The sequence below is a fragment of the Fukomys damarensis genome, unplaced genomic scaffold (genome assembly GCF_012274545.1).
Source record: "Fukomys damarensis isolate Sample0158 unplaced genomic scaffold, DMR_v1.0_HiC HiC_scaffold_37, whole genome shotgun sequence".
Classification (NCBI taxonomy): Eukaryota; Metazoa; Chordata; class Mammalia; order Rodentia; family Bathyergidae; genus Fukomys; species Fukomys damarensis.
This window is the reverse complement of record NW_022900949.1, coordinates 48,295,999-48,322,015: the sequence shown is the minus strand read 5'-3', so window position 1 is coordinate 48,322,015 and position 26,017 is coordinate 48,295,999. Positions and strand designations below refer to the sequence as shown.

Below are 26,017 nucleotides of genomic sequence, written 5' to 3'. Positions count from 1 at the left end.
TCTTCCATGCCACCCCCAGAGACCAAGCTCATTCTCCGACCTGCATGCTCTCCACCAAGCCTGGCTCCAAACCAACTCTTCTCAGGTAACTAAGAAGCTGCACTCAGTCATCTGGTCACAGTTTAACCCCTCACACCCTGTCCAACCACAGACATGGGTGCCTGGTGCAGCCTTCACCTGCTTTTCCTGCTGGCTGCTCAGTGATTTGGGGGCAATGGGGCTAGAGAGTAGGTTCCTCTCCTGGCTACTGTCTAATCTATCAACAGAGAATGTTTCCTTTGTTGGGGAAGACAAGAACTTTAAGTCTTTCCTCAAATTCTTGAGATGGGGATAAGAAAGATGCTGTTATCCCTCTGAGTTTCCCCAAGGGGTCAAAGTCAGGAATGGTACTTCAGAACAAAGCAGTCCAGCATGATGTTCTCCCAGATAATATGCCATTTTCTTCTTCTTCTTCCTCTTCTTGTTCTTCTTCTTCTTCTTCTTTGGTAGGTACTAGGATCAAACTCAGGTCCTTGCGCTTGTGAGGCAGGCAGCGGAACCACTGAGCCAAATCCCTGGCCCAGTATGCCTCTAATCTTCCTTATGCACTGGGCCCAGCATCATCATTCTTTACAGGGAACAAACCTCAATACAGTGTTTTCACTTGATATGGGACAGAGTAGAGGGGTGGGCTCAGTGCAAGTCCATACTCTCAAGAGACTGTTTTCATGAAAAACAGACACTGAGGACTCTGCATATCCCTCATTACACCTCCCACATCCTCAAGGCACAGCCTCACCTTATTCTTCAAGCTCCCTGCCACAGAGGGTGGCTTGGGTCTCCCTACCTAGGGCTCCCAAGCCTTAGTACAACTTCCCATCTCTATGTGGTTCACTGATGGAGGAAGAGTCCTATAGATGCAAGGATTTACAACTCTTCTCCAACAAAGAAGAAGCCCTGAGTAGTAAGGCTGAACATAGGAACAAGAAAAATAGAAAAACAAAGCCTTCCATTTGGAGCACAAATACCCGAAATGGCCACAGGCCTTTTTCCCTCCCTCTCTCTCTCTGCTTCCTTCCCCATTCTGATATCTTTAATCCTCATCCCTTAAGGTGGTCAAACACTCTCCTAAATTCACGTGACCCTCCTAGACTTGATAATATGCCTCAGCCAGAGGACCCAGAAAAAAACTGAGTCTCACAACTTTGGCTAAGGATATCTAGACCTTTCTAGCACCAAACACCAGCAGGCAGAAGCCAGACTGGCCATGGCATGTCAGTGGGCACAGGGGAGGCAGGCTGTGGAGGTCACCTCTGTACCCTCTGTACCCAGCCATGCCTGAACCACACACTCCACACAGCTGCTGTGGGCAGCTCCACACACTCCCAGGCATCAGGTGCTGCAGGCATTGAACCAGACCTTAGGTCAAGCTCCTGACAAGGTCTCATCTTTTCCTGACCTGCTTGCTCCGGTCAGGTGGCATACCTCTACCTCTCTGCCCAATTCAGCAGCAGGAGCAGAGAAGGTATTTAAGGCAGAGAGAGGAAAAGAACCACAAGAGATGCTGGGGTCCAGGGACACTGCTTAGATCAATACCTGGTATGCTGATGGTTCAGGACTAGCCAGAGCCACTGCTGCTCAGGACTTTACTTATATGCTTAGTGTGCGTGTGTTTGTGTGTGTGTGTGTGTGTGTGTGTGCGTGTGTGTGCACATGTGTGTGTGTGTGTGTGTGTGTGTAGAGTCAAAGATCTATTAAAATTTAGGAGCCTGGCATTTACCAGTCTTCCAGCACCATGAGTTCTAAGGGAGATTAAATCTGTTTGCCCCAGCCGGTCTGACAGACCAATGCATTTATATATACCGATAACACATGGGTAAGACCCATGCATAATCCGCCTGCTGCTCCTGCTCCTTGTGGGTGCAATGAGAGAAGGGCTCTCACTTCATGGGGGATGCAGGCACCCAGGGGGCATCAATCAGCCTGGAGAAGAGTGGGGAGGAGAGCCCACAGGCCTATGCAAAATGACTCTCTGCAGCTCTAATGAAGGTCCGCGATGGATGGTGGCCTGGCCTCGTTAATCAGAAGAACATTGCTGCTGCCTTCCTGCCTCTCCCTGCCAGGCCCTCCTGGGCCCTTGGTCCTGATTGATCTGTGGTAGGGTAACTCTCAGATGGTATTGGCTCTGGGCCATTCCCTAAAGCCCCTGCATGTGCTGGCAGCAACACCACAGAGAGCCAGGAGCCTTGGGTGGGGAGATGGGGATGTGCCAGGTAAGGGGCAAGCTGCTCAAAGGGAAGAACGGGTAGGAGCTGGCTGATCAAGGTGACTTAGGACATTTATCCCACCAGGTGGCTGACACTGGCTGCTGACATCTTCCAGTGTCTGTCATCCTTAGTGCTTCAGGGCTGCTGCCTCATCTCACTGCCCTCTATCCACTTCAAGCCTCAGCCACCAGGTATATCCTGTACCCTCCCCACCCAGCCTCCCCAGAGAGAACAGACAAAAACTGTTCTCTTCATATCCTGACTTCAGCCCACCCCAACCTTTCAGCCTTCAAGGCCCAGCAGTTGCTTCCCCTGCCCCTCTAGGAAGCCTGCCTCTTCCTCACCCTGCATTGGCACCTCACCCCAGCTGTGCATGGGGTGCATTCTGTCACCTTCTCTGTGGTTTTGACATTATCACCCAAATGTGCCATGTCTCAGGACAGTATTCTTAGCTATATAGTAGGTGCTTTATGGACTTTTTCCCACTTAACAAGCAGCTGAAGTGGAATTTGAAAAAGGAAGGCCCTGCACTTTGGTTTGTCTGAAGAAATAGCCTGAGAGTCAGTTGACCAAGCTGTGTGAGCAGGACCTCTCTGCCCAGTCCCCTTGGTGGGAACAAGGATTATTCTTCTGGACTAAGCTCGGAGGCTTGTGCCCACGTGGAGGCTGAAATACAGCTCCTGGTCTCCCAACAGTGAGTGGGAGGACAATCTGAACATCATCTCCTCCTGTCCTCTTCCATACCGGAAACTCAAGTGGAAGGCATGTAGCCACTAATCTCTCATTCTTCAGGGATAAAGTTTTCCTTGAAAGGCTGAAAACTCAAGACTTCCATTCTATCTCTAAAGCCAGCAGGAAAGGCTTCAACAAGAATAACACCTCTGAATTAACTTCTGCACTGAGAAGAACCAATTAAGCCCAGTGCCTTCAGAATCTGGAGGTTTATTCCGTATCTTCCAGCTTGAACATAATGGGATGATCAGAATTCATCTGCTCATTCATGCCCCCTTCTGCCTATCCAAATGTGTCAGGGCATTGGGTCCCAAATCCAGGCTTCAGCTCTCACAATTTCTCAGGGTATAAAAAGTCCCAAACATCTGGCCCACACCTTCATCCCTATCCTGGGCCCCTAGTACAGCACCCTCCCGAGCTGGTACTTGCTCTCTGCTTGCGTGAGATGCTCACTGCCCAGGTAGATGCCGTCCTTGTTGATCTCAGTTGTCAAAAGGTTGGCTTCTTGGGATTTTCTTTCTTTGGCCCTCGTTGAATGCCTGAAACGTACCTCTCAGCTCTCTGGTGGGGATATCCTACTTTCGCTGGTGGATCCCAGGACCAGTGGCTGCCTGGGGAACCCTGTGGCGCAGACAAGCTCTTTTCATCTCCCTGTTAGTGTCATTCCACTGAAAGTCTACTGTTTCTCCAGGAGAATCGTGGCTTCTCAGAACACATCCACAGGACTGGGAGGTCTGCGTATCAGATTTGTCTCCCTTGCTGTGGGTACCCTTGCTCTGAGTCTCACCCTTCCTCACCCTTCTCTTCTCCCTTTCAAGCCCCTCCTTCCTGGTTTCCCACTCTCTCTTTTCTCCTTCTTTGTCCTGTTGCAGTTTAATGGGTGCTTCTGCGATGAATAGTGTTTTCAGCTCTGGCCAGGAATGCATCCGGCCTTTCCCAGCCCCACCTCCGTCCTCACCGTGCGGGGGGTGCTCTGTAGAGAGCTGGGTCAGATAATGGGCCAGGGGGTTCACTTGAAAACTCACAAAAGCCCCATTGCCCTCTGGACAGCTCAGAGTGACAGGCACAGGGAACAAATCCTCTGCCCTGCAGGCTGCCTGCGTGGGATATCACGGGGGTTTGGGGCCTCTGCGCAACATTGTTCAGCGCTGGGCTCCAGGCCCAAGGCAGCCGGTGGAAAGTGACAACCCTTCTTTCAGTCAGAGTTCTCAGGGCTGCAGAGTCATAGAGGTTTGGCAATCCCCTGTCCCATGTATTTATTGGGAATATTAGAAATCTCCTTGGCTGACAGTGAAGCCTCTAAATGTGTTTACAGACAGTCCTATCCCATGCAGCTGAGCAAAGAGGGCTTGCAGAGATCAAGGTGAGATACCCAGCTTGCTGTACTGTAGGTTCTCTGAGGGCAGCAGCTGTGCCAAGGCAGAGTCAGCCCACAGGCGTCTGCAGAACAGGCATTATCAGAGGAGCAGAGAAAAAGACCCTTGGTTGGCCACCAGCTCAGGACAGCAACACTCAAAGAAGGAAACCTGTCTGGAAAGTTGCTGGCCCCTATGTCTGCACCAAGAGACCTTGGCTTTAAGGGCAGCAATGTGTTGGGGGCCAGGCGAGAAGAGGTCACATTCTAGCAGGCTAGAGGGGATGAGCAAGGACAAGCCTAGACAATGATTCCTTACTTCCCAAGTATGACTGATTGGTGATGTCCCCTATGTACACATCCCATGACTTTTATAAATTTTTAATTGAACAACACAAGTAAGTTTCACTCTTTCTTGTTAGATGTCTGTTCTGGGTATCCTTTTGTAATTTATATTACCAGAATAGGCGGGCTTTCTTGGAGGGGAGGGCTCTTTCCCTCACTGCTTGAGAGTTATTCTCAAGTATGTACTATAAGGTAATGATGGTGAGCAGCAAACAGTAAAGCGACCGTGTCCTCCCCGGCAGGTGCCTTGGTGCCTACGAGTCAAGTTAACATCTCAGCAAACTGACATGGAGCTTCACTCTACAACACTCAAATCTCAGTGTTAAATCTCAGAATTGCCCAAGACAACTGAGCTGTTTTCTTTATGCTTTACCAAGTACCTTGTGTCCACCTGCCCTCTTTTTAGAAAAATGATGCCAAGTCTTATGTACTGGTGGAGGACAGTGTTCATCTGCCGCCTTTAGCAGACCCCTTACCCAGCCAGCTTAGGTACACTAAGACAGCCCTGGAGTTGGAAGCCAAGGACACCAGTCGTAATCTCAGCTGTGTTGGCAGCACCGGACAACTCACAACCTCTCTGAGCCCCGGGTTTTTCATCAGTAACACAGCTATAATATACTTGCTCCCCAAGGTAAGATGAAAATGAATTAAAAATGGCATTTGGGAGTCATATTTAGCACTGTCCCTGGCCCATAATAATCATGTATCGATGTTAGCTATTATTCCTAAACAGCTGGATTAAAATGAAGATACATGCTTTTTATAAATAGCTTTTGTCCAGCACTGAATTCACAAAATGTTTTCACAGACATTATCACATCTTGAGAGAACCATTAAGAGATAGGTATCGGCGCTACTGATTGAGATCTCATTACACAAACTGAACAGAATGCCATCAATTGAATGGGGGATTGGCTTGCATTCGCTAAACCCCTAAGGGTGACTAAGGGGGACAGTGCCACCTTGGTTGGGAAATAGAACATGTATAAAGGAAGCCCCCAGCCCAGCACAGGAGCACATCTGCCCAGGAGGACTTAGTTTACTACAGTTCCACTGGCTGTTATGGTAACTTCTATGATGGTTTACACTTGTGGATATAAAACTATATTTCGGGTTGTGTGAATCTACTGTCACTATTCTACTCTGCCTTTCTACTGTAGCATGGACACGGGACAGCCCAGGGCTCTGGTCTAGACAAATGTACTGAAAGAATCTACTTGATAATATTTAAAATTTTTCTTGTAACTTTTGATGAATGACTTCATTATTTTTATGTGTAATAATAAAATAACCTTATAGCTATCAGCACACCTACAAACTTCTATAGATACTTGTATGATCTCCAGAACATCAGAAAGATATCAGTTGGACCCCTTGGGATACTCAATGAACAAAAACAAAATTAAGTAAATTTCGTATTCACAGCCACCTCAGCACAGTGGGCCCATGGAAGATGACTGGCCTAATTTTAGTCTAATGCTGTCACATTAGGCTGTTTTCAACCAGGTTCAAAGGAGGTTTAAGTCCTTTCTAAAGGGTAAAATGCAAAACAAGAGAAACGGCAAACATAAGTCTCATTTGCCACTAATGACTCTGTAGAAGAACATGTATAATGAGTGCGTTCGTGTCCGCTGGGGATCTGTAGACTTGGCACATCAAGAGAAATGTGTCACCGTGTGAACACTCAGAAGGGGCATGAGCTCTTGGCTCATGGGAGAGTCCAATCCAAGGCACGATGAAGGAGATCAGCTGAGGGAGAGAAAAGGCAATAAGCACAAAACCAGGTGGCAGGGCAGTGTAGCAGACAGATGGGCAAAGTGGGCTTCAGAAAGGAGGCCAACCACAAAATGCTCAATCAGAACAGGCCAAGGTCTACCCAGGAATTACAGGAAAATGGCAATGCTCTGACTGGCTTGCATAGCTTAGCAGGCAGTTGAGGGAAAATGGCCTCATCAAGATTCCTGGTTGCCAACAAGGGCAGCTAACTCCTGAACTCCTGCCATGGACACTAGCAGGCCCATCAAGGCCAGAAAACAGTCAAAGAGATGTAAAATGCAAGTGTGAGTCTTCAGCATGCCTAGTTCTTTCTCTTGTCACAGCCAAGAGTGCAGGGATCATGAGGTGATGACAGGAGCATCTGGGTGAAGAAGGCTGGGACCCCAACCACGCTGGGAGCAAAGGCTGATAAAATTAGTCGAATTGTACCCCTTAAAAAGATATGTCCAAGACCTCCTTCCACATGCTTGTTAATGTGACTTTACTTGGAAGTAGAGCCTTTGTAAATACAATTAAGGATACAGAGATAAGACCATCTTGAATTTAGTATGGACCCTAAACCCAAAGACTGGTATCTTTATAACAGAAAGGAAGAGAGACGTGATACACAGAGGGAAAGGCCATGTAAGGTCAAAGTCAGGGACTGGAATTAGATGACTACTATCCATGAAATCCCAATTGCCAACAACGACTAGAAGCCAGGGGGCATGGAATAGATTGTCCTTCAGAACCTCCAGAAAGACCCAACCCTGGAAACTCCTTGATTTTGTCAAGGGATAAATAAAAAACATGGTGACTATCTAAATGATTTAAAAAATTATTATAGTAGAAGATACACTGCCCACAAAATATTCCTCCTCCCTTGGAACACAGTTATCCTATCATTCTTGCCACTTTCTGAAGTAGTTCTGTTAAATCCTCTTTCGTGAGTATCTTTATGAAGTTTAATCAAAGCTATGGTAAACGCTGCTACCCAGTACCATTCAACAGAAAGGCAGCCTCCTAAAAAACATTACAGTGGATTACATCTATGAAAGGTATATGTTTGAAGTGAATTCAGGACATCAAGTCAGCTGTGAAAGCACAACTAGACACTCACAAAAGAGGACTTTCAGAACTGTTTTAGAAAGTGGGGGGTATTCTGAGGGGGATAATGACAATGTGTCTTTGACTGTAACCGTTTATTTTAAAATTTAAATACACACAATATTTGACTACACCTTGTACTTCTGGTCTCTACAATGGTGAGACCTTACAGTTGAGATGTCTTAAACCACCAAATTGGTAGCAATTTTTTTTTTTTTTTGAGACAGAGTCTCACTATGTAGTTCAAACTGCCCTAGAACTTGCTATGTAGCCCAGGCTAGTCTCGAATTCACAGCAATCCTCCTACCTCAGCGCCCAGAGTTCTGGGATTACAGTCAGACACCACCACGCTCGGCTCTGTAGTAATTTTTTACAGCAGTTCTAGGGAGCTATTATAGCTGTGAAGAGCACAGTTGTTCCATGATCACAGGAGCGTGATCCAGCTACTCTCTCACTGTGTCCTCAGACCCAGGCACAGTATGCTCACTGCCTGGGCTGCTGGGCTCCCAGAGTTGACTGGTGGAAGGTTTCTGGGAGCAATGGGATAAGGGGTAGTGGTCAGCTGTTCAAGACACTGGCACTTAAGTCTGTGGAGTTGCCTGGCTTTGGCTGGAAATTCCTGAGTTGATAGGCACTGGAGTAGTGGAGTGAGGAAGGACAGGGAGGGACAGCAGAATTCGAGGATCATCTCGAAGTAGTGGGTCACATTTGTAAAAGATCATGATCATGGGGTTTATGCACGTCCTGAACAATCCCTTTAACTGTACAGAATACCAGGAACCTACAGAGGAGAGCAGAATGGGTAAGCCTGAGGTCAGAGAAGGCTTCCTACGAAACAAGGATTGTAGGCTTACAAGTTAGATAAGATTTATATGGGAGGGAAAATGAGAGGAAGGAAGGATTGGAGCAACATTTCCCAAAGGATAATCTGTGGAACTGTAGAAAGAAAATGTGTATTCAAGGGAAAATAGATTGTGTGCTCAAACTGGCTAATACCTAACAACATCTCTACAACCTGCTCTTAACAACCTACTAACCTACTCAAGCATCTTTACCTAGCAGGCAGTCTCTAACATGTGTAGAACTGCTTGATAAATTGTCATAGCTGCCGTGGAAAGTGCCTGGGAAAGGGTGTGTTGAGGGAGAGGTGGGCAGTGGCAGCAGGGGGCAGAATCTATGATCAATTTGGTAAGCCAGTGACCTGTTCAAACTTAGAGAAAGTGTCAGCACTGTGGAGGGTCCTAGGGCTCCTTCAGCCAGCATTTCTGATAGCTCTAAGGAGGAAAAAGCATGATGCCCTCCCTGGCTACTCCCCCCTTCCACCTTCAAGTGAGGAAAGCCTCTGGAAAGGGACCCAGCAATGGGGATGGGGCCTAGGGGCAGCTGTTGAAGGATGAGGCAGGTCCTTCAGAAGGCTTAGCCTCTCCACCCAGCTGTTACCTCCATGTCTCTGGAGGGGCTGCTCCATGCAGACAAATGCTGTGCAATCCACCTCATTGCTATGGTTTCACAGATTCTGCTCCCATAAAGATCATCTGTCTCTCAAAATGTGGCCCTAGGACCAGGCACTCAGCCAGCTGGGTGCAAAACCTTTGCACCCAAAGTCCCCTGGATAAAGCAGAGAAAAGAAAGGGCTAAGCAGAGCTGACCCAAACAAGAACATTTCTGTGAAAACAGAAATCTTTCACTAGCTAAACTTGAGCAATAATATAAACATTATATTTAGATGCTTTGAACACTTTCCAGATTTGGGGTTTTCTAAATCACTGTCACATGTCTTCCCTGATTCTGTGATCAGTCATGGAATTTACTTCCTCATTCCTCTACTTGGGATCCACAACAGACTGGTGTCAGTATACATGCCAAATCGCACCACTACAACCCAGGCGAGGAGCTGTTTCTCCAAAAAATGAACGTTTCCCCTGGCTCAGTAAGTGTGAAGGCCAAATGTGGGCCCTCTTCCCAGTAAGCTTCTGGAAATACACACAACTGGGAATGGGGGGTTCACCTGCCACAGCACCCACATCCCACTGGTGACAGCAGCACTGGCCTGGGCTGGCCACCGCCCACAGGATCCCCCTCTGCCACCCTAGCAGCTGCTTTCTTTCACACACTGCCTCAGGGAGATGAAAGGGACTATGTCCCTTAAATAGAAAGGAATATTTTGAACAGAGAATTAACAGCAAATTAAACTGGTTTCATTGTACTCATTCATGCACAAAATGAGTGTGGGAGTTAAACTGAGTAAAACCAAACAGGAGATGTGTTGTGATAATCACAGGGCAGAATCCAGCCCCAGAAGGAAGGGTTCCCTTGGGGGAGGAAAGCCCAGCACAGGATGGGCTCCTAATTGGTCGGGAGTGCTGCCTTTTCTTCCCCAACCCAGAGCTAGGGTCCTTTCCACTGCCACGCACCCAAAGGCATGAAGTGGTCCATTCAATTCCTCTAGCCCAGCAGGAGCCAGGCCCCTGCACAGGGGACACACCTCCTGGAAAATGCCCAGGTGCCTGTCCTCCCCAGAGAACGGTGCTGGCCTGGGTGCAGCTGCCTGCACTGCCTCTGCACCATTAATCAAAACTGTAACAGCAACAAACAGTTAGGTCCATAATCTGCCAGGCCTTTTCCTTCCCAGGCATATTTGGCTACAGTGGGGTCTCAGCGGACTGCTCAGCACTGAATAAAAACAACACCCATCAGTCTCCTGGGAACTCACCAGGACCCAGGATTAGTAACAACAGAACTATCACGAGCTTTAAAACACTGAGCAATTTTAAATGACCCCACAGAATTGCTTTCCTTCCAACTCTGCCTGGTTCATTTATTTTCTGATTGCCAACTCTGCAGGGAGCCACGACCATCCCTCTGTAGTGGCCCCACCTCCCTAGAATGAAACCTGCCACAATATGCAGGATACAACCTGGGCTGACAGGAAGGCGGATGGCCTTGAGTGGGCACTGAGAAGACCCTGGACCTCTTTCCCCAAGACTTTCTGAGAAGATGGCTCTTGGAAAGGGCAGTGGTGATGTTGTGCTTTTTCTGTTTTGTTTTGTTTTGTATTTTGGACCACACTAAGTCATACAGCAATTTTCAGGTGCCTACTAAAGAGCACTCACAGGTTCTGTTATGTGGGGAAGGCCAAACTAACTCTTACAAAAATGGAATAAGCAACTTCCAAAGATCCCTGAAAAGACCCACATGTTGAGCCACTCAAACAGTACAAGCATAAATAAAGCCCATGAGCCTGAGGCTGCTGACATTCACCCTGTCCCTAGCAATAGCTCTTCATCAGACACACAAAGAGCTCTGAGTCAGGTCTCTAATCAGGTCTGATGGGAAATCGGCAAAACGTATCAAATCATCCAGAAGCCTATCTGAAATATGGATATGCATCCACTATCGTTAATGATGAGCTTCTGAGTGTGTATTTTGCCTTGCTTACTAGCTAATGAGATTAAGAAGCCATTTTAATCACAGCAAGATATTTAAAATATTGTTTATTTCATCTTTATCTGATTTTTAACAATTTTTATTGCATATATTGAAATGTACAGAATATATTAGTACAGTAGCACATGTAGACAGTCACTAAATACATAAATGTACGCGTACAGGGGTGCATGCAGAATGAGATCCCAGAGGTTTGAAGACTTCTCCTAGTCTCAGTAGGTGGCACCATCCTCCCGGCAGCCACTCAAGCCAAAGCTTATACATCTCACAGCCAGGAGGTGAACCCCTCTCTCATTGTATCACCTCTTCTGTTTCCTTCCTGAATACTCCCAATAAGTCCATTCATCTCCAAGCTCACTGCATAGCCCCAAGCAGGCCCAGAGCCCTCTCTCCCGAACACCTACTCCAGCCCATAAGTGTTATCTCACCCTCTTTCCACTGGCCATCTCAAAGACAGGCCAGACCTTCTGAAATGCACACCTGGTCAGATCTGTCTCCTACACAAAAGCTTCCCATGGGTGTCAGGATAAAGTTCAAGCTCCTCTCTCTTCCACATCATCTCTGCTATCAGAAGCAACAACATCTACTGTTCTCTTCCTGTTGGCCAGACACGGTGCTAAACATTTCATATTCACTATTCCCTTCCATTGCCACAATTCCTTTTTGAGGGAGTTTACCAACACTGGGTCCACTCTGTAGATGAGGTTTAAGGAGGTGAAGATACCTGGCTGAGTTTTCACAGCTCTGCTCTGCCGTGCTTCCCGTGCAGCACCCCCTCGCCACAGAATTCCCCACTGAAGCTACTGATGGCTACCAATCCAGACAGTGAGAAGCCCTTGGGGAAACTGAGCCAACCAAACCTGCGCAGGCCTTCAGGTCTAACTCTCAGTTGACAGGGGACTGAGGAACATGCCACCTAACACCAAGAAGATATGACCAGCAACATCTAGATTTGGAGAACCTCCACAGGACACATGACCTGGTTTATTCAACAAAAAAAAAATTATATGAAAAAATTAAAAAGGTAAGGAAACTATGAGCTAACAAAAACATGAGACAAATCAACTCAATATTACATGTAGATTGGATTTAAGTAAACCAACAGTAAAAATTTTATGAAATACACAATAATATCTCAACAATGACTAGATGTTTGATAAGCTAAAAAATTAGTGTTAATTTTACATGATAGTATTGTGGTTATGTTAAAGAACCATGTATACAAAAATCTTTATATTTATTACTACTAGGATAAATAAGATAATAAAAAATAAAGCTTTCAAAAAAGTTTTCTTGGTAGCTACTATAATCCCAATCTTCTGGGAGGATAAGGCAAGAAGATCACAATTTCAAGTTTAGCCTACGAAATTTAGTGACTTAGCAAAACCTTGTCAGAAAATTTGAAATTAAAAAGGGGCTGGGAATATAGCTCAGTTCCAAAACCCTGAACTACAAAATATAATAAAATATCCTAAAGTATGAATTAGGTACTTGTATGAATGAAGTCTGTTCTCATTGGATTGATCCCTACACTCACAAATAACAATTTCATTAACATAATTTTTCCCCATGAGACTATAAGAGCTATGCCCACTGGCCAGCTGGGTGCATCAAACGCCTATGCAAGCTCACATATCTACACACATGTATCTGTACCCTTCACATCGGCACACACTCACCACATCTCACACACAAACATGCACCTCACATATACTTGCCTCACATTCCCAGGTGTTTCTACCCAGTTCTCTGCTTGAGTACCCTCCTCCTCTGGCTTTGTTAGTACAAGCAGGAGGGACAGGAAGAAGCCTATAGTCTATGTTAGTTTAGATGCATGCTTAAAATATCTTGGTTTCTCATGTTCAAGGTCCTCTCTATCCACCCCTCAGGTCACACACACACTATAACCAAGGGCTTCTTGTTTAATTACCACTCTAACCCTGCCTCTTTGTGGCTCAAAATCCTTCTTAGGATATCATCTATATTCAACTACTTACAAAATTAAGTAGCCTAAGCACAGCACTGTGCAAGGCCCACTGAGAGATCCAAAGATATGAAAATTATGAACTCTGCTCTAAACAGCCTCAAGTTCTCAGCTGGACTGATCTTCACTGCAGCCACAATGTCTGAGCACCTACTATGGGCTTTACCATACCACCTCATGTGATTTCCACAGCAGTCTATATAGGATAGGCTCTTTTATGATGTTTGTACAGAAGAGGAAAATGGCTTAAGAAGACAAAGCCTCGGAACATACTCCAATCAACCTCAAGGCCTAATTCCAACCAAGCAAGGGCTTGTCTAGCCCAAAGACCATTCTCCTAAAGTGGTTTTATCAGCTTAGATATCAGCAACCTCCGTGACCTGCCCAGCCTATGTCCATCCACTCTCATTCTGGAACAAACCTCTGGGTCCGTCAGGTTAATACCACTTCACAGACTCACCAGGTGTAGGACTTTAAAAGTTGCCTCTTGTGCCTGACTTTGAAAGCCCTTCTCTCTGAGAAGCTCCAAGTGTAAGAATGTTTTGGTTTTGGTTGTTTTTTTGTTTTGTTTTGTTTTGTTTTTGTACCACGGATCAAATTCAGGCCCTTGCACGAGCCAAATCCTTGGCCCTCTAAGAATGTTTCTGGATGGCTGAAATCAAGTTCATGATAAATACCATCCTTAGAAAGGTATTACTCGGCCTCATGGAAAGGAAAGAAGAGATGGAACAGCTTGCCTTCAGTTTAGCACTCCAGTAGGAGTCTGATAATCAAAGACACATGGAAGAGCACTTTTAGCAGTGGGAACAGTAAGGGCAAAAGCACTGAAGCATGCAGGAGTTACATGTTTTGGGGGTTAGTAAGTTGACAGTGAAGGGTCCTAAGAGGGCAGTAATATTGCAGACTACTTTTCAGTTAGGATCAATGTCACTCTCAGCCAAGAACATACAGGAAAAACATTCTACAGACTTGGGTCCCTGTGGCTAATAGTGATGATAAAGTTGAACTTTATGCACCGCAGGTCTAAGGTGTTGTTTCTGCTCTTATCCCCAGGGAAGTGCCCTGTGAGCCCTTCACATACTGTGAATGAAGAGTCTCTGATCCCTCTTCTCTTCCTCCACTGTACAGACTAGTACACTGAGAAATCGAAAAAATAGAAAAGTGGTAAGCAGGGGTGCCTTCCTCACCCATTGGAGACAATCCAGAATTGACACATGGTGTCCTCCAGACCATAGTGTCCCACACAGCATCCTGCCCACCATGATGGAGGTATTCGGTGCTTCTGTGACTGACCAGAAGCAGAGCTCTATCTTTGGCTAGGCTCGTGCTCCAGGATAAAACACAGCACAGCTGGCAACACACAACTTCACGCCAACAAGGAAGGAAAATACTAAAATGTTCCAAGGCCCAAGAAGCAGAGCTCCTCTAAAAGCTGGTTTGACATGCTGAGAAGTCCTGGGACTTCTCCTCTTGGAAGTGAAAAGACACACATGAGAGGTCAGACATCTCTACTCTTGGGCAGCAATCATTCCTTAAGAAGCAAACAGACCCTGTTCATACTTGTTCTCCTTTCACAGATGGGTGCCTAGAAAACACAAGATTGTTTCCAAACTACAGTTTGTGCTGAGACCCTTATCACCTGCAAAATCTACTGTCACTTGTCTGGAGTCTCCAGGGAGCTGGAAGCATTGGGGTCATCCCGCCAACAGGTAAAGGCAGAAGCTGAAGCTGGATCATTAGGTGAGGCCTGGATGTTAGATTGGAAGGGTCAGCAGGAGAGGACCACTGGAGGCTGGGTTGGAAACTGCACACTCAGCTCCTTCATCCAGCCCTGCCATCAGATCTTGGTGTCATCCAGACAATTAATCCTTCCCATCTTAAAATGGATCCCCTCCAACACCTAGAGTCCTGAGATTGCGTGGGTAAGTAAGTGTAGGTGATAGGAGTCTAGGCATGAACTTGATGAACTAAGAGCACAAAACTTGCTCCTCTTCCTCTCAGACACACTTGTCCACTGAGTCATAATTCTTCTCACAAAAGCCCATCCCATGATAACACTGATTTGCCTTCTCAGTATTAACCAGAGAGCCCCAAGCCATGAATACTCATGGGAAGTGACAGGGTGTCACAGCCTTGGCCATACTCCACATGCAGTTTGGGTTCCCAATGGGAAGAGAAGCTTCCCATGGAAGGGGCTTTGAAACTCCTCCCTTGGTCGTGACCCCGAGAGCTCCATCTGCCAGAAAGGAAAGCTGTTTCTCCCCATGGAGGGAGGATAGACCCACCCTACTTGGGCTGATGCCCAAAAGCAACCCTGATCTTCCTTTTGCAGCCAACCCCAGGATTTCCAAGCCAATATGGAGAGTCTATGATGAGAAATAAAGACCCCAAAGAGAGAGGTGGCCATTCATCTATCATCCATTCAATGCATCCATCAATGGAGCAATGGAATGACGGGCTGGCCATTTCAGAGTGGGTGGTCAGGGGAGGCCAAGCAGAGGAAATGTCACTCAGGGCCCTGCATGTTTGGTTCAAAAAAACCTGAAGGGAAAGAATTTTGGGTGGAGGAAAGGATGGTGCCTAAAACTCAAATTTACCAGTAGCATGAGCAGCACCTTAAGAGAACTTCATATGACTCTTCTGTTTTGCTGGCTTGCACTGCCAGCTGTGGCCACTGTCCCTATAGGCCTGCTCCTTGTCAGACCTTCCTCTTTGCTCAAATGCAGTGGCTCCTCTCACCTCACCCAGGACAGACACTGCCAGCGCTTCTCCCTCACAGATGCTATAGCCCAAGGCTCCTCAGCCAAAATAGAGACTGGAGCCCCTCCAGAACCCTCAGGGATGTCAAGCTGAGCCAGAAGACAACTATACTTCAGTATTAAAGAGGGTGAAGGGGCTGGTCTCCTGACTTTAAGTGCCCCAAGTCCCTTAACTAAGTGCCTCTGCTCACATCCTCTCAAACCCACTCAAGTAGGGCTGCCTTTGAATCCTGACATCCCAGGATATGCAAACAACCCTAGAGAAGCAAAGCCATTGAGGGCACAGAGTACAGATGGAAGAAGTTCATTCCATTAAGATGATTTGCAATACAAACCAGCAAGCTTGCTGGAGCCACTGGTGAAAAATCTGGCTTTGGACAGAGGAGGAAACCACTAAGTCATTTATCAAGAGAAAAGGTCATCAGTGAGGGTGGAAATAATGACTGACATAATAATAAAAGTAATATCCATAACAACAAGATCTGCTATTATTGGTTACTTATGGCATATGACCCTAATCTCAGTACTTCTGCTAACCTTCAATGACCCTATAAGGAAAGATGTGTGACAGTCCCCTTGTCCTGGTGCAGCATCCTGCATCCAGTAGGCCAGGTAATGGGAGGGAGGGAGAAGATGCTGAAGACAGACTGCTGAAGGAAATGCTCAGCTGCCAGGAAATGCACATCAAATATAGATTCCACATCTCTGAGATGACTTCTGCAAGGGGCCTCAGGCCTGCAAGCAGCATGCCAGTTGGGGCATCTCAGAGCTCAGACCCTTGGCCTTGACACATTGCAGTACCTGACCTAGTGCATCACTGAAATGCTTCTATTTTCTCATCTTTGCCATAATCCTGCTCCCACTTCCTGCTATCAAATACACAGACAAAAAGTTGCAGAAGGAATCAAAAAGAATATTCCAGTACCTTGCGTTTCTCCAACTCCCACTTCACCTTCAAGCCTTCTTTGCCAGCTGCAAAGATGGTTGGCAAAGGCTTCAGAATTTGGGACATTTTCTTACTCCAGAGAGAGAAAAGTAGAGGGTGCCTTGTGTTCTTTTAAATTTGGATTTGAGTTGTACCGAATTATGTGCTGCTGCCCACCTCTTCCAAATTTCAGAGATAAACCTGGCTCACTTCCCTATTATCACCCACCTTTGCTGGCAGGAAAACTTGAATAGAGACTTAAGCAGCCCTTCTTAACATTTGGGTGGCTTTTCCTCAGAGAGCTAATGAATGGCAGATTCACCCTTGCTTACAGGAATACTAGAAAGATATTAGAGCATGTTTAATGGGAAAAGTACATGTTCTCAGATCCCGTATCTGCATACAAAAGGTCCTAGCACAACATATTACCTTTCAGCTCCATCCAAGCCTGGAAAATTTCCACTTCAAAGCTGGAGCCTTCTTAGTTTCTTTGTGGAAAAAATGCAATGGTAACAGTTAGAGATTATTCATCCTAAAAGCATCTCTCTGTGCATGATGTCAGAGGGACAGACACTTGCTCTCCGACACTCTCTTTCTACACTGGGCAACAAGACCACCCCTGTGTCCATCTGGACCCTCATTCACTATGGCTGGGGAAGATGTCACATTCACAGGGCATCCAGTAAGCCAGCAAACGGAGAGTGAGAAGACAAGAGAGAGGCAGTGCTGAGCGCTGGGACTGTCAACTCACAGTGAGCTGCTGGAAAAAACATGCAGCCACCCTGGGCAGGAGGCAGGAGTTGGGGAAGCAGAGGGCACTGGGGGTCTCCCAAGACAATTGCATTCATTTCTTCTAAATGATGCCTTTTAAACCAGGACTCTTCAGAAGAGAGGGCACTGACTACTGAGGCAGAAGACCTGGCTGTGCAAGGGGAGAGAGAGGCCTGTTTCAGTGCAGAAACTACAGGCTGGAGGCTGTCACTGCCTTCAAATGCTGAGATTTACTGAACTCAAACAAGAAAAGAGGCCCAGGAATCACAGCCACCGTTCTTCCTTCGAAGGAAGAAAAAATGAGAAACTAGAAAGAAAAATGCCAGTTAGGGGAATAGAACCATCAAAAGAAGATGTTTTCCAGGAATAAAGCACTCAGTTCTTCACTGTCCCTCTCCAGATCAGAGGGGACCCCATGAGGGACACAGAGGAAATCCTACTTTTTATGACTGGTGTATTCAGAAACACTGAACTAAAGAGTGAGGATTGAAAAGCCCACAGTGGAGTGTTTGGTTACAGGTGCTGGCTGGTCTTCCTCATCAGAGTCCTTGCTCCAAATCAAATCCCTTATTATTCTCCCAGAACCTTCTTTCATTGGCCAGAAACCAAAGAAAGAACCCAAATGACAATATAGGCTTTATACATAACGATTAGACAGGGAGGACAGTACTGAGAACACAGGCATCCAGAAAAGAAATGCATGGAACAGGCACCATCTTTCCTGGAGGCTGGCGGCACTTCAGCTGACCTCCTGAGAGGTTCCTAGGCTGAAGGGCTTCAGTCTTTGAATGTGCGTTTCAAAAGGTTCAAATTACAGAAATTAGAAAGGCCTTCCAATAGAGAGACGTAGGCCCAAGAGGACAGTGGCAATCTCAAGGTACCAAGGCCTCACTGCTACTCAAAACCATCTTTTCACAAGCCATATTTGTTCACAAGTGCTGAACACTGAAGTAGTGATAAGAGGAGACCCAAGGCAGGTATCTCTGTATCCCAAGGCCCCTCAGGACAGAGCCACCCACTCAGTTCACATACCCTGGGCTGCAGGAATCCAAACCTGAAGCAAGCACAGCCTGTGCTACAAAGCTCCTGTTCTGATGGAGAGAAAGCAGCATGGGCCTAACCTATGAGGTAAGGAAAGAGAACAAGGCACACACAGTAATAAAGAAGGCATGAAATGAGAATGGAAAACAAGAAGCAAATTAGAGTGAGGGCCCAGCACCCTACTGAAGAAAGACACTGCTGCCCTTTGCATGTGTATTAGTTACTTTTCTGTTGCTAAGACAAAAAAAATGACACAATTTAAAGGAGGAAAGATTTATTCTGGCTCAGGGCTTTAGAAGTTCCACTCCATGCCTGCCTGGCTCCATAGCTTTTAGGTATATGGTGAGGAAGAAATATGGTGGCAGGATGTGGTGGAGGAGAGCTCACCTCATGGAGAAGCAGAGTGAGGGGAAAAGAGCCAGAGAGAGGAAGGGGCTGAGGATAAAACCTCCAAGCCACTTGCCCAGTGATCTGCTTCATCCATTAGGCCCCACCTACAGATAAGCACATTCAGCTATATCAATAGGTTAATTCATCCATGATGTGAACACCTTCACGGTCCAACTGTATCTCTGCACATGGCTGCATGAGTCCTTGGGGAAAGCTTCATAATGAAACCACAATAGCATGCATTCTTTCTTTCCTTCATCAGTTTGGGTCCTAGGCACTTGCTCTGTGAGGCACTGTGCTAAGGCTATAGATTAAGTCCAGATCATGACAGGCAGAAGCCCATCCCTCATGAAGTTTTTTTCTTCAAGGAGTCATCCATGCATTAGACACCATAAAGAAGTAGGAAAACATACAAAAGAAACAAATAATAGCTGTGGTCCACATGGGGAATAAGATTGTTCCTAGCAGAAGTAGCTCTGAGGTGCAGACTGGAAGGAGGAATAGAAGGGGGTTGATGAAGGAGAGGGAAGCAGGGCTGCATAGGACTTGTCAGCAGAGGTGAGAGGGTTCCAAATCCCTTGATGGGTTGTGTGTGGGAGGGGGTGTGGGTAATGTGCTTGCACTGAAGAGTAGGGTGCAAACAAGGCAGGCTGGGCCTTGTGGGTCACACTGTTTGTTCTTTAATTGCATTTATGGTTTATTGTTTTATTTTTCCACTTTACTCTCAATGCAAAGGGAAACTACCAAAGTGTTTGAGGCAGATCATCACGTGAGTGAAAAGAATTTGTTCAACTCCTCATTTCAGTTAAGAAAGCTTAGGCTTAACTTTCCATGAATATTCTGGAGGCAAACAATAAAAAGTTATATAAACCTGCATTTGCTAATTACACAACTAATAAGTCTGTAATCAGGACAATCTCTATGCCCCTGAGACAGTCACCACCCAATCACTACCCAGGGCTAAGTTATGGGGAGGTGGATCGTGCTGGAGCCATCTCTTCCTCCATTCTGGTAACACAACTAGTTCTCAGATGGATGACCTGAGATTTTTCATTACATTGGGCTAGGAAAAGATGCAGAGAGCTGACATTGTGAATGAAAGCGTATCCTCTGCACAGACTGTCTGCATCCTCTGTTTGCAAGGGGCTTGACCCTGGCTGAGCAAATGGTGTTGAACTATCTAGGGCTCAGCAAGCCAATCCATTTATTATAATTCTGCTGAGAAGAAGTCCAGTAAATCAAAGAGACAACCTGACTGCAAACAAATTACACCAAGAGATAAGATGGCAGAAGGGAGAGGAGTAGCCAACTGGGAAAAACAGGAATAAAAATGCAGGGGATATGGAACACTGGAGAATAGAGACCTACAGAGATGCCTGGAGTCAGAAAGAAAGAAAAGGGGGCCTAATTTGTCTATCATAAAGAAAAAGAAAAAGAAAAGCCTCCTACTAAAAGAGATTGCATTTATTGGAAATCTCTTTAACTTACATACCCCTGACTTAAGAAGCCAACTGCCCTTTGTTCTCTGGAGGGGTCACCTAGGGAGTGATTGATGGGCAGCTACTTTCTCTTGAGTGTTCAGTTTTTGTTCCTCATGCAAATAGAATTGGATTCCTCTTCTTAATAGAGTTAACCTATTCCTGGTACCACCCCCCATGCAAGCATGCTTTCCAGACTAAGAATCTTCCAGAAACAACTGCCCTTTTACTAGGTCAAGGTCAGGAACGATGGGGTTCTAGGAAGAAACTCAGCATAGAACTGAGTCCAGGTTCTGTTCCCAAGAACTGCAACAACAGGGAAGTAGCCTGGTTGGGGCTGTCACATCCATACTCCTGGGACATTAAGCAGTAAGTTACAAGGCAATGATGTGGAAAGTTCAACTACCATTGAAAACATCCTTTGTCTGAAAAAGTACATGCCCAGATCCAAATATATATCCCTGAGAAAGATCCAACCTTGGAAAAGAACCTGCTTGGAAAATGAGGATTACTTCTATGAAGGTAGTAAAAACAGCAGGGAGAGGGTTGGGAAAGTATCTGCTTGGATATCACAGTGTTCTAAGCATATAAAAGCCTGACTAAAGAGAGAATGGTATAATCTACAATACTTAGTTGTGGTTCATGGTCATTCTCAAGGATGCTGGACAAAGTGAGATGGCATACTACTTCACAACAGGATTGCAGAAATAAATTGGTTCATAGTGTAAATGAGGAAGATACAAGGAGGACTCTAACCCCTTCATCGTACAAGTTGGTTCATAGCTAGCTCACCAACACTCAAAGCTTTGGACCCATCTTGCTGATAAGTATCAATGTCTCATGTGCATCAGTGTAAAAATCCTAAATATATTACTGGTAAGAAATCCAGTAACACATTGAAGGACCAAGTGAGACAAATTATAAGGCAAGGATGGTTCAATATTAGAGACTAGATAAAAGAAACTGTATTAACAGACCCAAGGTATTAGTTAAGCATCTAAATGGACATTGAAAATAAAATTAATAATATTCTACATATTCTTATTTTTAAAAGAAAAGTCATAATAAAATAAAAATTAATGGGTACATTCTACCTTGGTAAAATATCTCTCTCAATCAAAATTGTTAAATGGAAAAACTCCAGAGTTTTTAACATAAAAATTACACACAAGATAAAAATGTCACATTTACTACTATTACTTAGTATTGTTGTGGGGCAGCAGGCAAAGTAATTAGCCTAGGAAATTGGATGTGTAAATTGGAATTGAGGAAGCAAATATGGTCAACATTAGTAGATAATATAATCATGCACCTGGCAAACCCAACACAATCAACTGACAATCTGCTCTGAAAAGTAACAGGGCAGTTTATTAAAGTAATATATAGAAAGCAATGGTTTTTATAATTACAAAAACAACGAGTTGGAAAGTAAAATGGAAGCAGAAGACTCCATTTATAATAGCAACAGAAAGAAAAAATACTTGGATATATGCTTAATAATAGAAAGATAATATACCTGATTAAGAATTCTGAGTATCGGTGGCACACACCTGTAATCCCAGCACTCAGGAGGCTGAGGCAGGAGGATCACTGTGAGTTCGAGACCAGCCTGGGCTACATAATGAGTTCCAGGTCAGTCTCAACTACATAGTGAGACCCTGTCTCAAAAAAAGAAACAAACAAGCAAAAAAGAATTCTGAGTATCATGGGCCGGGAATTTAGCTCAGTGATTCCACTGCCTGCCTCGCAAGCACAAGGAGTGAGTTTGATCCCCATTACCAAAAAAAAAAAAAAAAGAATTCTGAGTATCACAAAGATTGTAATTCTTCTGAAATTCATCTATAAATTTAATCCAATAAATATGGCATATATTATTTAATAAACAATTTCCTACAAATGACTCAAGTTTATCCTTTATGACAGAAGGGTATTCTGTTGTATATAAATACCACATTTTCTTTATCCATTCATTTGCTGATGGATATATAGACCACTTCCAATATTTGGCCATTATGAGTTGTGCCACTGTAAACATGGTTATGTATACACCACTGTAATATGATGTTCCTAACTCCTTTGGGAAGATACAGAGGAGAATAGCTGGGTGGAATAGCACTTCTAGTTTTAGTTTTTCGAGGAATCTCCACACTGATTTCCATGGTGGTTGTACATTCCTACCAACAACACAGAGGGGATCCCTTTTCCTGGTAACCTTGCCAGCCTTTGTTATTATTTGATTGTTTGATAATAGCTGTTCTTTCAGAAGATGGAATCTTTCTGCTGTTTTAATATGAAATTCTTTCATGGCCAATGAAATTGAACATTGTTTAATGTATTTATTGGACATCTGTACTTCTTCTAAGAAGTGCCTATTCATTTCAATAGCCTATTTTTGATTGGGTCTTTCATTTTAGGGGTCTAATATTTTCAAATTCTTCATAAATTCTAGATACTAGTCCACTAAAGAGTAGCTGGCAAATTTTTTCCCCATTCTGTAGGTTGTCTCTTCATTCTCCTGGTTGTTTTCTTTGCTACATAGAAGGCTTTTAATTTAATGTAATTCTGTTTGTTGATTCTTGTTATTTCTTGTGCAATTGGGGTTCTGTTCAGAAAGTCCTTGCCTATGCTTATGTCTTCAAGGATTTATCATTCAGTAGATTAAACTGTTTTGCTTCAATATCTAGATCTTTGATCTACTTTTATTTCATTTTAGTACAAGATGCTAAGTATGTGTCTAGACTCATTTTTCTGCACATGGATAACCAGTTTTCCCAGCACCATTTGTTGCAAGTGCTTTCCTCCAGCATATGTATGATTTTGGCCCCTTTCTTGAATATCAGCTGGCTGAATGTGCCTGAAATTATTTCTGCACTTGAACCATGAAAAATTCTTAGAGATATACAAAAGAAAAACATATGAGAAAGTTACTGAAAGTACTTTTTCTTTCAGTACTGAGGATTGAACCCAGGGCTTTTGCACCAAGTTATCTTCCCAGCCCTTTTTTATTTTTATTTTTTTATTTTAATAGGATCTCACTAAATCACTAAATTGCCCAGAGTAGATTCAAACTTTAAATCCTCCTACCTCAGCCTTACAGAGTGCTGAGATAACAAGCGTGTTCCACTGTGAAGATGTATTCTTTATTACGGTGGAAAATTGTATGGAAGCTAAATGCTGATCAACAGGAAAATGAATAAACTGTGGTATTTTTGCACAACAAAATACTACACAGCTACAGCAGTAATGGACTAGAATAACATACCTCAATGTAGATGACTCTCTCAAACATAGTGTGAAGTGGCGGTAGGAAAACATGCATCAGAAGAACACATGAAATACAATACTATTTATATAAAATTTAGAAACATCTAGGTTACTGTTGTATTTAGGACCACATGTACAGCACTTAATCTGAATAAAAATGCAAACACCAAATTCCGTGGCACCCTGGTAGGAGGATGGGCTAAGGAGAAAGGATGGGAGCTTCCTCTGCATTTGTAGAGGATATCAGGAATATTTCAGAAGTTGGGCCTTCTGTAGATTAGTGTTTATCTCACATTTCTAATTTTTTGAATGCTACATTATTTTTATGTTTTTTGTTTGCCTGGAACATAGTTAAATCACTTTAGTATAAATTTAAATAAGCAAGAATAACCAGAAAAAAAATTTTTCAAAGGGAAAAATGAAAGGCATCTACTTCTACCAGAGACTAAAACATATTACCATACCATAGCCAGTAACAACTGGGTTGTACTGGCACGGAAAGATTCTGGTTAATGGAATAAAATACAACACTGAGAAATAGCCTCATTACTTCTTTTTCCATAGGGAATCTGTTTGCCTTAACACAATGGTTCCCATATGGTAGGGCTTCTCCGCGTTTTCACCCCTGATCACTCATGAGAAAGTGGTGGGTGACCAAGATCTGGGACCACCACTCTGAGATGGAAAAAGGGGACGAAACTTCTTTGAACACTCAAGCCTGATTGTTTAGATGAATGCAGAACTTACAGTCTATTTAAAAATGTATTCTTATTCATAATCATCCAGCCTGGGTACAGTTTCACGAGGCCTAGCCCTCCACCTGCCTTTCTCTAATGCTCCTCCCCCAGTTTCCCTTCTTGCTTCCCCACTGAACAGCTCAAGGGACCTCTTAACATGTACTTCACATCTGCTAGCCCTCCTGCTTAAAACACTTCAACAGCACCCCAGCACACCATCATTCTCAGCGGAAACTCTGCAATTTACCAGGACCTATGAATGGCTGAGCCTATCTCTGAGCCCTCAAGCCTAGTAATCTGTCCCTGCTAACTGACCAGTAGCCTGGCTGCTACTGGAATAAGCTAAACTCCTCTGCCTACAGAAGCTTTGCACAGTCCCCTCACCTTCTGGAACACTCTTTGAAGCTCCAGGAGCACAGAAATTTTATCTACCTTGCTCATTGTTATGATTCCTTTCCTAGCACGGTTCCTGGTTCATGGTGTCACCCGGATATTCAATGGCTAAGCAAACAATGTGTGAGCGTAAGACCGCCCCAGGAAGTTATGCGTTATTTATTTTCAGAACAAAAGAGGTATCTTTCTCTAGAAGGGACTAAGGTTAAAGGCCATTGCACCCCAGTTCTTGCAGAAGGCAGATCCTTAGGTGCTCTGGGAGTCTCTGTTGCTCCTGGTACGAAGCCCACCTGAGGAGCCGTGCCAGGTGAGTTGTGGAAGTGTGACCCACCCTAGCTGCAGTAGAGTCAACTGTGCATTAGGCCAAGTCCTGCCCAGTCAGGGAAGTCACCATGCTTTGGTTGGTTGTCCCTGTGCTAAGATGGCAGATATTGCTTGTCAGAGTGACAGTCCTCTCCACCCACAGAAAGGATGCCCCTGCTGAGCTTTCCACACTACCATCAGCAATGGTCCTCCATGGCAGGAAGAGGCTACACCATTGCAGAACCTTCTGCATGTGCTCAGATCCTGAGCTCCCTGGGAAGAGGAGGCAAGCACTTCCCTTGCACAAAAGTTCTCACTCTCCTGCCTCCTAAGGAGTGAATGAAATCAATCAACACAAATTCGTGCTGGGAGTTCCCGGAAAATCAGAAGATAAATCTTCCAGGTGGAAAATATTACCTGTCTTCTCTTAAATGGCATTTGGATAGCTGTTTGATGATTACTGTAATATTGATATAGTTCTTTCCTTACAAGGAGCTCTAAATACTTCATGGATATGGTCTCATTAATCTTCAACTTTTTATTAACTTACAAAATGAATCACCCTGCAGAGTTAAAACAACAAAAGCTTGAGTTTCCTCTATCATCGCTCCCCAAACAACTCCTTTTTCATTATTCAGATTTATAATGAGTTGTTTTGGTATCCTTTGAGCTAACATCAAAAGGTATAAGTGAAAAATAATACTTTCTGTTCTCTCCTACGCAAATGTCATCTTTTCCAGCTGTCCTTCATCCCAAACCCAGTGTGGTGGGTGGTTACCATAATGGCCCCTGATGCATCTTGCCTCCCTATGTCTATGCATCTTAGTATTTATGTGATTGTGCTACTTCTTCCTTCAATGGATGGTGTTTATTTATCTGCCTTCTTGAAGCTAGGCTGTCCCTGTGGCCCAGTTTACATGAATGGCAGTGATACATACACTTGGGAGCTTAAGAGGCCTGACCAATTCCTCTTGTCATCTCATATG

At 44.6% G+C, this 26,017-nt stretch overlaps 1 long non-coding RNA gene across 1 annotated transcript; it reads left to right on the top strand.

Moving 5' to 3' along the window:
- On the top strand, positions 1 to 11,917 carry LOC104863175. Its single transcript, XR_780502.1, has 3 exons — positions 1 to 85; positions 4,920 to 5,308; positions 11,756 to 11,917. It is a non-coding gene; the product is annotated as an uncharacterized LOC104863175 (long non-coding RNA).
- The last annotated feature ends 14,100 nt before the right edge of the window (positions 11,918 to 26,017 follow it).